General features: G+C 39.8%; 1 protein-coding gene and 1 long non-coding RNA gene across 2 annotated transcripts in view; one reads left to right on the forward strand and one right to left on the reverse strand.

Annotated features, from left to right (window-relative positions):
- vegfc (vascular endothelial growth factor c) overlaps nucleotides 1–12,913 on the reverse strand; it is a 146,188-nt gene that overhangs the window by 18,890 nt on the left and 114,385 nt on the right. The gene's annotated exons all lie outside the window — the stretch shown is intronic.
- LOC120565279 lies at nucleotides 1,503–2,228 on the forward strand. Its single transcript, XR_005640214.1, has 3 exons — nucleotides 1,503–1,577; nucleotides 1,706–1,738; nucleotides 1,855–2,228. It is a non-coding gene; the product is annotated as an uncharacterized LOC120565279 (long non-coding RNA).

Consider the following 12,913-nt stretch of genomic DNA (forward strand, 5'->3'; position numbering starts at 1 on the left):
GAAGCAATGTCGTTTAGATCGATATGGTTTAATGTTGCGTTACATGACCCATTCCTTCTGTAAAGCCGTGCCTGTGTTTGGATCTCTCCTCCGCGCAGCCCCGTCCCCATACACTCATACCCTGCAACATGGTGAGACACAGCGCCGCTGGTCCAAACTGCTTACATTTGTCTACATTTGTTTTAATTGTTATTAACACAGCTGTATATTGTTAAGTATGAGAGGGAAACCTGTATTGGTACCAGTGCAGTAAATGCAACTAACTTTAGTTCGTTGCGTAATAGCGTGTAAGACGGAGCCTGCTGGGTCATAGTTCATAAAAGTGCAGTGACGATACAGACATTTTATAGCCTGCACAAGATGTGTATAACGCCGCTGACCCGGCAAAGTGCATTCGACCCGTGCTGGACCCATTCATAATGAGTCAGCCGTCACTTTGTGAGTAGCATACGCTTCAGTCCATCGCACTCCCCACTAACACAGAACGTTTAGGGAACGTTGGGGAACGTTCCCTCATGGTTATAACAACCAACTGAAACGTTCTCCTGTGGTTGCACGGTTACCTCCACACAACGTTCCCGTTTGGTAGTTTTTGGTTGTTCTGAGTGTGGTTTTGAAATGTTTATTTAAACCAGCTCCATTTACGTTTTTGAAGTAGCATATAAAAGGTTTGCTGTCACTTGATTTAGATTCACTCAAAAATGATTGGTCTTATAAAATCTAAGTAAGATAAACAAGATAGCAAGATAATATATTTACTTTTAGGCTGAAATCAATTTTGCTAAAAACTGTACTTTTGTGCTTGATTTCGTTGTTTTAACTGTATTAGGTGAAAATACTTAAAACAAGAATCTATGGATTTTCACAACTAAGACAATTCACTTCTTCCATTTCACTTCTAACAAGTGGCTCAATCAGTGTTTAAATCCAACCGTTATACCCCCCCGCCAGTAGGGGAAGACCGTGCCTCTGCTCTCAGGTGACCGATTCAAGTCCTGTCCTCCGTACTTCCGTTTGCGTTTGATACGATACACCAACGGACAAAGAAGGAAGATTTTATTTGCTTCGCCAAACAATCTCACGAAAAAGTAAGTGAAATACGTTACAGTTTCATGATGTTATGGTTGTAGTGCAACGGTTTGGGGTTTAACCGTAAGCCCTTTCCCTCGTAGTGCTTTGTTATATTCCGGTTTTAATCAGGTTGACCAAAAAAGGTCCAACAACTCACTTCAGAATTTGTTTTTCCCCACGTCGCCATCTTGCCAGTCAAGCAGCGACTTGTTAAAATTTTTTTATTTTTGGTAAACTGTTTGTGCACAAACAATGTTCTCAAGGCTCGAGTTCATGTGTAAATCCCCTGGTGAGACTTCGTGCAAAGTTTCATGTTGTGTCGAGCCTTCTTAATGTTTTACATATAGTGATTTTGATGCGATATGTTGTAATGTTTGTTTACACTGTATACATTCAAATATTATTTTTGCAATCAGTACAAATTGTATGGTCTTTTATTTCAGATGACTCTGGTCCTCAAGCAAGAAAGCATTCCAGGACGGAGTGTGTGTCTAGAAGCCCTGTCTGTAAGTTAACATTTATACATGCATTTAAGAACCCAGAGTCCTATTCCTACCATGGAACTACTGACCCTCAACCTGGTGCTTATCATGTGACTGTTCTGATGGGTTTGTCTCTTCCTGCCTTTTTTCAGGTCAGTAGACATCACTGCCACCACCACCTGCATGTAAGTTTTTTTTTTTTTTTTTTGCAATTGTCTAATGTATAGTAGTTATGCAATGGCATTTGCAAGAAACCTACCATAAATGAACTGACCAATATTCATATCTACTTTCTTTTTAGATGAGTCAACACCACACAGAAAACCAGCCGGTCGCCCAGAGCTGGATGGGTGTATTCTAACGCAAGCTTGGCCTGCCACTTCATCTTGGGACCCAGTTGAAGGTACAGTGGCTTTTGCATAACTTAAATTATAACAGAACTGACTTCTCTTACAAAATGAGATTGTACAAGCTCTCCACTTTGTTCCATGTGTATAATTTGTGTTTTATACGTTTTACAGCAACTTTTCCTGACAAACCCGGAGGTTCGACCGGAGGTACTGCCATCCGTCGCATGCTACGGCGAGTGGCAACCAATGATGTTCTAAAACTGTATATCCTGCGGGGCAGAAAAGGAAAGAAGGCCTTCCAGGACCTGACTATCTGCAGGGTTATAACAGGCAGGTGTTATTTTATTGTTCACATCAGTATTATGCTTAGCTTGGCTAATAAGAGGTTTTAATTTGACTTGTAACGTTGCTTCATTTTGACTTCTACTCTAGCGGTCTCCCAGAAAAACTTCCCCGCGCTGACTGCAGCAGACGCGGAGGACTTGATTGGTGCTGAAGTTTGCCCCACACAGACGGTAAATTGAAATTCTTCTGTGATGTTAATAATAATCATAATAATCAAAAACTATCAATATTTGTGATCACAATAAAAACAGGGTTGTTAGTCAGGCAATTTGTCTTGCTTTAGTTAATGTGTTTATTCTTAGTATGACATATAAAACTTTTGTTTCTTTCTTTTTAGGTCAGCTGAGAAGGACTGAGCCTTCAAAACCATGGAGCTCTATTTTTTTTTTTTTTTGGAAGCAAGAGCTGTTGGCCATCTTCTACACTGCTGCCATCCTCCTGCCTCCTCCCCTCTGGCACGCGATACAGATCCCTGCACACAAAAACAACCAGACACAAGAACAGCTTCTTTCCCACTGCCATCACTCTCCTGAACTGCTGAGAAGTGGGGTCATCCCCACTTTGGCCATTCACCTACACATTACATACTTTATCATTCCAATATGCATTTTGCACAATACATTTGCACTATTACTTTGCACTCTACATCCTTATCTATTTTGTATTTTTTTATTATTCTTTGTATATTGTTAATTAAAGTTTTAAATCCAATCAAGTTTGCCTGTTCATTCATTCCTGCTAATATATAATAATTCATTCCTGCTCATGCAGACGGTTTAAAGTAATAATAAAATTAGTATCATTGTTGTTAAAGTTTGTTAAAGGTTAGGGGAATGTAAAAAAGAACGTTAGGGGAACGTTCCCTGAAGGTTGCAACGTTAGGGGAACGTTCCATAAAGGTTACAACGTTAGGGGAAGGTTCTCTAAAGGTTGCAACGTTCTGGGAACGTTCTGACAATGTTCGGAGAACGTTCGATGTAACCAAAAACGAACGTTCCCAGAACGTTCAACCAACTTTCCATAATAACGAAAACACAACCAAACCTAACCTTCAGGGAACGTTCGCGCAACCAAAAACGAACGTTCCCAGAACGTTCTGGGAACCAAAAATTGTTAGCTGGGCTCCCCCTCTCTTCCTCTGTCTCCCTATGTCTTTCGGTCTTTTTTTTTAAGATTTATGCCTTTATTTTGATAGGAAAGCTGAAGACATGAAAGGGGAGAGAGCGGGGGGAATGACATGTAGGAAAGGGCCGCAGGTCGGAGTCGAACCTCTATAGTTACCAACTGAGCTATCCGGGTGTCCTCTTTCTCTTTTAATCAGTCTGTTATTGTTGTTGAAAACAAGTGAAGGAGCTTTCTCAGAGAGATATATATATATATTTTTTATATATCCTAGGCTATTTATTTCAGATAACTTTCATTTACATGTGTTGCAGCTGTATATTTTCAAACTGATAAAGGAAACCCTTTCTTTGCATTTTATTTTAATCACAATCTGTTTTAATAAAAGAGCTTGTGAAAAGTGGCTTTGACTTAAAACTGAACATGTAGCCTACTTTGTAAAAAAATACGGAGCTATATATTGTGTATCGCCATTCAGCGCTAATGGCGACGCGAGGAAAAATTTGGGTGCACCTACATTTTGTGCACGTGATCAGACAGTGGTTTATGGAGCGCTAGATTGGCTTTGCAAAAACTTTGATAAGGAGCATTCTATGAACGGAATGACGCATTTTAAATATCGCTCAATCACACAAATTTGACCGTGGGAAGCCAAAATCGTGATGGTGATTAAAATTCGATTAATTGTGCAGCCCTAGCACTGCAGAATATTTAGTTTTTTAAGCTTGAAAAGCTATGAATTAAATATCCTGCATGACTTTAATAGAAAAATTTATTTGACGCATCGTGATGCATCGTGACGCTTCGAGATATCGAATCAAATTGAATCGCTGACATGATAATGTAATCAAATCGAATCGGGAGATCAGTGAAGATTCACACCTCTAGTCTCCTCTAGTTTGTTGCAATGAAGTTGCAGAAGACAGTGAAAGTTGCAAAAGAAATTGCAATTTTTTTTGTATAGTTCTTTAAAAATAAAAAGGAGACTTTGGGTTTTGGGGAGAATAATAATTATTACTATTAATTAATTACTCTGGGCTGAGATTTCCTAGGAACCTTACCAAAAAGGCTCAGTATGCTGCAAATGTTGGTATTATATGAAAATGGCTGGTGGATTTAAGATAAAAAATAATAATTTATTGAATGAATCAAATATGAACATATATGTCACTGTCAGTGGCTTGTTGATCTTTACATTGTTAGTTAATTTCCTATCCTGGCTACACACACACATATTCATACGGTTTGATAAAGTACTTATTGGACTTTAACTTATCATTGCACTTACAATAACGAGCGTAGCTGTCCTCAATTTAGGTCATCATGTGGCCTCATCTGCGTTTATTCCTGCATCCATCGTGTGTGATTGTGTGTGTGTGTGATTGTGTGTGTGTGTGTGTGTGTGCGCGTGCATCGCGGGGGAAATGGAGCAGCAGCCCCGCCTGCTGTAGAGAGCCGAGAGTATTGAAACAGCAGCCGCTTCAGTTACTTTATAGTGAAAAAACAATGCAGCATACATTGATGTTAAAATGAATACAGGTTGGCAGGACTGTCTGAAATGTTTTTTGCACAGTCTAACGCTGTACGTTTTGTTGGTAAATGTGAGATGTTCGAGTCACACGTGTCGTCTTCAAAAACAAGGAAATGAAACGTGTTACGTCAATCTGTTCTCACTTCCGCTTGGTCATTGGCTGTGATTGGTTGAATTCACGGGAAACTCAAGTTATTGGTAAAGAGTAAAATATATTTATAAAATGAAAGGATGTTTTTTTTTAAAAGAAGCTTTGTGTTGAGTGTAGGGGGGTTAGCTGAATTCATCAGAAGTATTTTGCCATTGATTGGTCAAAAGGTCAAGCTGCATGATAGATTTATAGCATTTTTGTAATATTAAAAAATATTTTAAAAATCAAAGTATGTTTTTTTTTTTAAATAAGCTTTGTGTTATGTGTAGGGGAGTTAGCTGAGTTCACCAAAAGTGGTTTAACATGAATAGGTCAAAAGGTCAAGTTGCATAATAGATTTATAGCATTTTGTTACATAAAGAAATATTAAAGAAATTAAAGGATTTTTTTTTAAAGAAGAAGCTTTGTGTTATGTGTGACATGTCATGCAGCATGTCATGATTTATAGCATTTTTTACATTAAAAAATATTAAAAAAATCAAAGGATGGGTTTTTTGAAAAAATAAGCTTTGTGCAATGTGTAGGGGAGTAAGCTGAGTTCATCAAAAGTGGTTTGACATGAATAGGTCAAAAGGTCAAGCTGCATAATAGATTTATAGCATTTTTGTAATATTAAAAAATATTTTAAAAATCAAAGTATGTTTTAAAAAAAAAAGAAGCTTTGTGTTATGTGTAGGGGAGTTAGCTGAGTTCACCAAAAGTGGTTTGACATGAATAGGTCAAAAGGTCAAGTTGCATAATAGATTTATAGCATTTTTTTACATAAAGAAATATTAAAGAAATTAAAGGATTTTTTTGAAGAAGAAGAACCTTTGTGTTATGTGTAGGGGAGTTAGCTGAGTTCATCAGAGGTATTTTGACATGAATAGGTCAAAATGGCAAGCCGCATAATAGATTTTTCGAATGTGTCGAATATCCAATGTCCAATATAAAAGCAACTATTCCACGGTCAGAAAGTTTGAGCACAAGCAGAGCAAATCCAAGCACGAGCAGTGACTATTTGATTGTGAGAGCAAGGTTTTGAGGGAAATTATTACAAAATCTGAACGTAATATTAGTGAGAAATACTCTCAAATTGAAAGAATGCGCTCTTGAATAAAGATAGGAATGTAACTCCATAATATGGCGCTTTATCCTAGACACTCAAAGCGCCTCAGGTGGGGGACGACGACGCCGACTAACACCACCAATGTGTCGCACCCACCTGATGCACAGCAGCCTTAAAACGGCAGATGCTCACCACACATCAGCTCGGTAGAGAGGGAAGGGAACATGCTTTCAGTGGTGGGGGAAACCGGAGCACCAGGAGAAAACTCATGCATGCACTGGAAAAACATGCAAACTCCACACAGAAAGGCCTGGGACGACCAGGATTTCGAACCCGGTACCTTCTGTTGTGGTACTGTTGTTCCGTTGTGAGACCTCAGTGCTAACTATTGGGCCATGGTGCTGCCCAATGGGCACGGCCTTAAATTAATGGACATAAAGAGTGTGTTTGAGTGGGGTCAGAGTTCCCCAGCAAAGTGAGTTAATGGTGTTGTAATTAAATCCACTAGAAATGATCTCAATAAAATTATACTAATAAAAAACTAGTCTTACAATAGCTTTTCCCATCATGTTAGCAAATGGGACAGAATCAGAAAGTTCTTTCACTTTCAAGAAACAAATGCAGATGTACCTAAATCTTACGGTGCCCCTGAAGTGCAAATCACAACAGCAAATAGAAAAACGCAACTCTACGGAACCTCTTGATTGGACAGACGGACTGTCTGCCGTTTAACAGGAAGGAGAGGTGAAGAACACGGAAAAGCGCCTACTTTTAACAGACAATCCGTCTGTCCAATCAGGAGGGTCCGTCCTCTGCTAGATAGGCCCTACCTTTTCCGGTAGAAGTTAATGCCGTTTTGTTTTATGATTTGTTGAAGTGTTTTCATATTTGCTGTTGTGTTTTCCTATTTGCTGTTGGGTTTTCATGATTTGTTGAAGTGTTTTCCTATTTGCTGTTTTGTTTTCCTATTTGTCGTTGTGTTTTCCTATTTGCCGTTGTGTTTTATGATTTGCCGTTTTGTTTGCCATTGTGTTTTATGATTTGCTGTTGTAATTTGCACTTCAGGGCCACCATATATGCCTGAATATATATACTTCTTTTGCTGTCTTAGTTTTTCATTAGTTTCATAGATGTGTATGTTGTGTACTTAAATGTAGCTGTATTGTTGTAATAATTAGTTTTAATTGGTCTGTGCTTGTTTGGTGTTCGGTAATTTGAACCATTTATTGGTGTTATTGATAGTTGTTATTGATTTAGCTATGATATATTAACATCAGCGGTTCTGTTTATCTATTTTTACACGTTTTTATAATGATCCTGGGTTTTGTTTGGTTTCCTGTTTTATTTTGTAGGTTCCCGTCCCATGTGTCACGTCTTGATTAATATATTAGGCTCATTGGAGATGAGCCAGGCCTGCGCAGAGACGATCACCGGCCATCGCCACCCAATGCATACTGGGTAGATTTGTGCCTCGGGAAGGAACTTGTTTTGGTGGAACATTCAAAAGTTGTTTTTAGTCGTGCAACAGAAAACTCAGATTGGACAGATAGTCTAACTAGCTGTCTGGATTTACCTTGCAGAGATCTAAGGAGCAGTTAACCATAGTCCTTATAAATCCACCGGAGTTTAAAATCCCATGGTATCCGTCAGAAATTAGGGACATCCGGCAGAATTTCCGGCAGCACCAGAACAGTCACGGAAATTAAACCTTGTTGATATAGACTGTAGACATATGCTGATGTGGACACCAAGGGACTTGAAGCTGTCCACCCTCTCCACCGAGGACCTGCTGATATTAATGGAGGGAATAGTTCCTTCCCTGCTTCTTCTCAACGTACACTATTATCTCTTTAGTCTTGCTGACATTCATGAGTAGGTCGTTGTCGTCCTTGTAATCCGTCATAGTTCTTAGACCTTGCCACATGCTTCTGGGGTTGCCCTCCTGGAATTGTAGTTCCTCTTCCTTCCTGTAGTCCCTTCTTGCCTCCTTTACTGCTCTTCTCCCATTGGAGGCTGCTGCTTGAGGTGTCTGTCCCCCGGCTCAGATCGGTTAAATCAAAGGTAAACGAAAGATGCGCTATACTTAACAACCTAATTGGAATTAAAACTACTGCAATAAAACAAAATAGGAAAATTAGATGTGGACTATTAAATATTAGATCTCTGTCTTCTAAAGCAGTACTGGTAAACGAGTTGATATCAGACAATAAAATTGATTTATTTTGTCTTACTGAAACCTGGCTGGGCCATGAAGACTATGTTAGTCTAAATGAAGCCACTCCTCCCAGCCATATTAATACTCAAATTCCTAGAGGCTCAGGCCGAGGAGGGGGAGTTGCAGCCATCTTTGATGCAAGCCTGCTAATTACTCCTAAACCTAAATTACATTATAACTCATTTGAAAGTCTTGTTCTTAATCTTCAACATCCAAAATGGAAAACATTACAGCCAATTATATTCGTTGTTATTTACAGGGCTCCAGGTCCGTATTCTGAATTTTTATCTGAATTCTCAGAGTTTTTATCATGTTTAGTCCTTAAATCAGACCAAGTACTTCTTGTAGGTGATTTTAATATCCATGTGGACGTTGACAATGACAGCCTTAGTACTGCTTTCAACTCATTACTGGATTCAATCGGTTTCAGTCAGAGTGTGCACTAGGGCGCCTCTTTTAACCTCACCCTCGACCTTGTGCTGGCATATGGTATTGAAATTGAGGATTTAATAATATTTTCGCGAAATTCGGTATTATCAGATCATTCTTTAATCACTTTCGAATTCTTACTACCTGATTATATTAAATTAGATAAAAGCTCCTACACCAGATGCTTATCTGACAGTGCTATAGCTAAATTTAAAGAAGATATTCCAACAGCATTCGACTCTATGTCATGCCTTAACATAACAGAGGACCTGTATGTTAACCTCAGTCCCTCTCAAATTGATGCATTTGTAGACGGTGTTACGACATGCCTACGGACGACCTTAGACTCCGTCGCTCCCCTGAAAGAGAAGATGATGAAGCAAAGGAAACTAGCACCTTGGTATAACTCCCAAACTCGCAAATTAAAACAAATCTCGCGAAACCTCGAATGTAAGTGGCGTTCCACCAAGGTGGAAGAATCTCGTTTGGATTGGCAAGAAAGTCTCAAAACCTATAGGAAGGCCCTAAGAAAGGCCAGATCAGACTATTACTCATCACTAATAGAAGAAAACAAGAACCCCAACCGGTTTCTTTTCAGCACTGTAGCCAGGCTGACAGATAGTAGCGCTCTACGGAGCCATCTATTCCTCTAGCTCTGAGTAGTGATGACTTCATGAGCTTCTTCAATGATAAAATTACAACAATTAGAGATAAAATTCATCACCTTTTACACTCAACTTCTAACGGTTCACCTTTAAACGCAGAGTCGTTAGAAATAAAGACTAGTCTCGACATATACTTAGACTGCTTTTATCCTATAGATCTTCAACAATTATTGTTAAAGATATCCTCAGCTAAGCCATCTACCTGTCTCTTGGACCCCATCCCAACGAGACTACTCAAAGAAGCATTACCTGTGGTTAACACCTCATTACTAGATATGATCAATATGTCTCTATTAACAGGTTATGTACCACAGTCATTTAAAGTAGCTGTGATAAAACCTCTTCTGAAAAAACCCACCCTGGATCCGAAGGTCTTAGCAAACTATAGACCTATATCTAACCTTCCTTTTCTATCCAAGATCCTTGAGAAGGTGGTTGCTAATCAGTTATGTGATTTTCTACATAGCAACAGTTTATTTGATGACTTTCAATCAGGATTTAGAAAGAATCATAGCACAGAGACGGCACTGGTGAAAATTACTAACGACCTTTTAACTGCTGCAGACAAAGGTCTTGTCTCCATTCTTGTTTTACTAGATCTTAGTGCTGCATTTGACACAATTGACCATTCAATCCTGTTACAGAGATTGGAACACTTGGTTGGCATTAAAGGAATTGCTCTGAGTTGGTTTAGGTCCTATTTCTCTGATCGATCTCAATTTGTGAATGTTAATGATAAATCCTCAAGAATGCGCTAAAGTTAGCCATGGGGTTCCTCAAGGCTCAGTGCTTGGACCAATTCTATTCTCCTTATATATGCTTCCTCTAGGCAATATTATTAGAAAACACTCAATTAACTTTCACTGTTATACGGATGACACCCAATTATACTTGTCAATCAAACCAGACGAAACCAGTCAGCTAGCAAAATTTCAAGAGTGCATTAAGGATATAAAATCCTGGATGACCTATAATTTTCTGATGTTAAACCCTAACAAAACTGAAGTTATTGTGCTGGGCCCTAAACACCTCCGAACTTCATTATCTAGAGATATAGCTACTCTGGATGGTGTTGCCCTGGCCTCCAGCACCACTGTTAGAAATTTAGGAGTTATCTTTGATCAGGATATATCCTTTAATGCCAATCTAAAACAAACCTCAAGAACAGCCTTTTTTCATCTTCGTAACATTGCCAAAATTAGGAATATCCTGTCTCAAAACGACGCTGAAAAACTAGTCCATGCATTTGTTACTTCCAGGCTGGACTATTGTAATTCCCTACTGTCAGGTTGCTCAAATAAGTCTCTTAAGACTCTCCAGCTGATCCAGAATGCTGCAGCGCGTGTTCTCACAAGAACTAAGAAAAGAGATCATATTTCTCCTGTATTAGCTTCTCTGCATTGGCTTCCTGTTGAATCCAGGATTGAGTTTAAAGTCCTTCTCTTGACCTACAAAGCTCTAAATGGTCTAGCACCATCATATCTAGAAGAGCTCCTAATACCCTATTGTCCTACTAGAGCACTGCGCTCCCAGAATGCAGAGTTACTGGTGGTACCTAGAGTCTCTAAAAGTAGAATGGGAGCCAGAGCCTTCAGTTATCAGGCTCCTCTCCTATGGAACCAGCTCCCGATCTGGGTTCGGGGGGCAGAAACTGTCACCTCATTCAAGAATGAACTTAAAACTCTCCTATTTGATAAAGCTTATAGTTAGGGAGTGAGGAGTTGCAGTGTTCACCTAACTGGCCCAACTGCTTCTCTTCATAATTGTTAGATTAATAATACATAACAAAGTAGAGGGAGGCAGGCCAGCCAAGCCAGATCCGGCAGGGGGAGAGTTCTAAGCCCGAAAAAGCTACCTCTCCTTATGACCTGTCTCTCTTAGTTACCTGTTATAGTTACGCTGTTATAGTCCTAGACTGCCGGGGGACTTCCTTCCTTTGACACACTGAGCTGCTCTCTCCTCTCCCTTTCTATTACTGTTTCTATTACTGTTACTATTACTATTACTATTTGTGTGCAGCCCGTCCCAGAAATGCTTGTTACTAATCCTAGCTTCTGGGGAGTTTACTCCCCGGAGTTCTTATGCTTTTTTTTCCCCCAGCGTATTTCCTTGGAGAACGTTGGCACCAAGACCCTGGTTGCAGCTGTCGCCGTGGTCCTGCTGCACTCCCTGCTGAGCTCAGCGATGCCCTGCAATGTCATGCTGCGTCCTGCTGAACCCTGCAGCTTCCCGCTACATCCAGTCACTGTTCCATTATTAATGTGACTACTATCGCCACTGTTCATCACACCCCCAACCGGCTCGTCAGACACCGCCTACCAAGAGCCTGGGTCTGTCCGAGGTTTCTTCCCAAGAGGGAGTTTTTCCTCGCCACTGTCGCACTGCTTGCTCTTGAGGGAATTACTGGAATTGTTGGAATTGTTGGGGCTTTGTAAATTATAGAGTGTGGTCTAGACCTACTCTATCTGTAAAGTGTCTCGAGATAACTTATGTTATGATTTGATACTATAAATAAAATTGAATTGAATTGAATTGAATTGCTTATAATTGTCCATGCTTCCAGACTTCATTACTTATTTTGAAGGCCGAGTGTGTCTGTTTATGGCCTCCCGGACGGTTTTGGTAATCCATGGTTTCTGGTTGTGGAATGGTTTAACAGTAGTTTTAGGCACAGTTGCTTTTGTTTCATACATTAATCTACCACAGAATCAGTGAATCCATTGATGTCATCAATAACGTTGATGGTGGTGTCTTGGAACATGCTCCAGACTGTGTTGTGTAGTGAAGACTGTAGTGTGGATTCTGATTGGCTTGACCATTTCCTGACCTCACGTCACAGCGGGCATACGCTGTAGTTTGCTTACATACTTTGACCTCAGCAAGATGGCCACATTGTAGCTCTTCCCAAATGCGGGTAGCGATTTTGAGTAGCGCATAGACGTTTTTGAATGAAGTATAGCGGTGATCCAGAGTGTTTATTCCCCTTGTGGCACAGTTAATATGTTGATGGAAGTCAGTTATGCCTGATTTAAGTCTCCAGCCACAATGAGCGCAGCATCAGGTTTAACAATCTTTGGGCAGTTCAGGTCTTTGCAAAGATCCAGCAGGGTAGTCTCTGTACTTGACTGTGGTTGGATGTACACTGCTGTGTTAATGATGTAAATTCCCTTGGTAGAAAGTGCGGCCTGCATTTGATTGACTGTAACTGAAGATCAGATGAGCAGAAACGGGATAAAATGTTAATATTCCTGCTGTTGACCCAGTCCATATTCACCGTAAAGCACACTTATCCCTTTTTCTTTATAACGTCTTGTGTTCTGTCACAATGGTATATAGAAAAATATGCACCTGATTGACTGGCGTTGTCCTGTATTCCAGGATTATGCCAAGTTTTGGTAAAACATAGGACATTACAGTTCCTGATATCCCGTAAACATGGAGATTGTCCAGTTTATTATTCAGAACTTGTACATTAGTTAGCAAGATTCTTGGCAGAGAGGTTGG

Source organism: Perca fluviatilis, chromosome 1 (assembly GCF_010015445.1).
Source record: "Perca fluviatilis chromosome 1, GENO_Pfluv_1.0, whole genome shotgun sequence".
NCBI classification, from domain to species: Eukaryota; Metazoa; Chordata; class Actinopteri; order Perciformes; family Percidae; genus Perca; species Perca fluviatilis.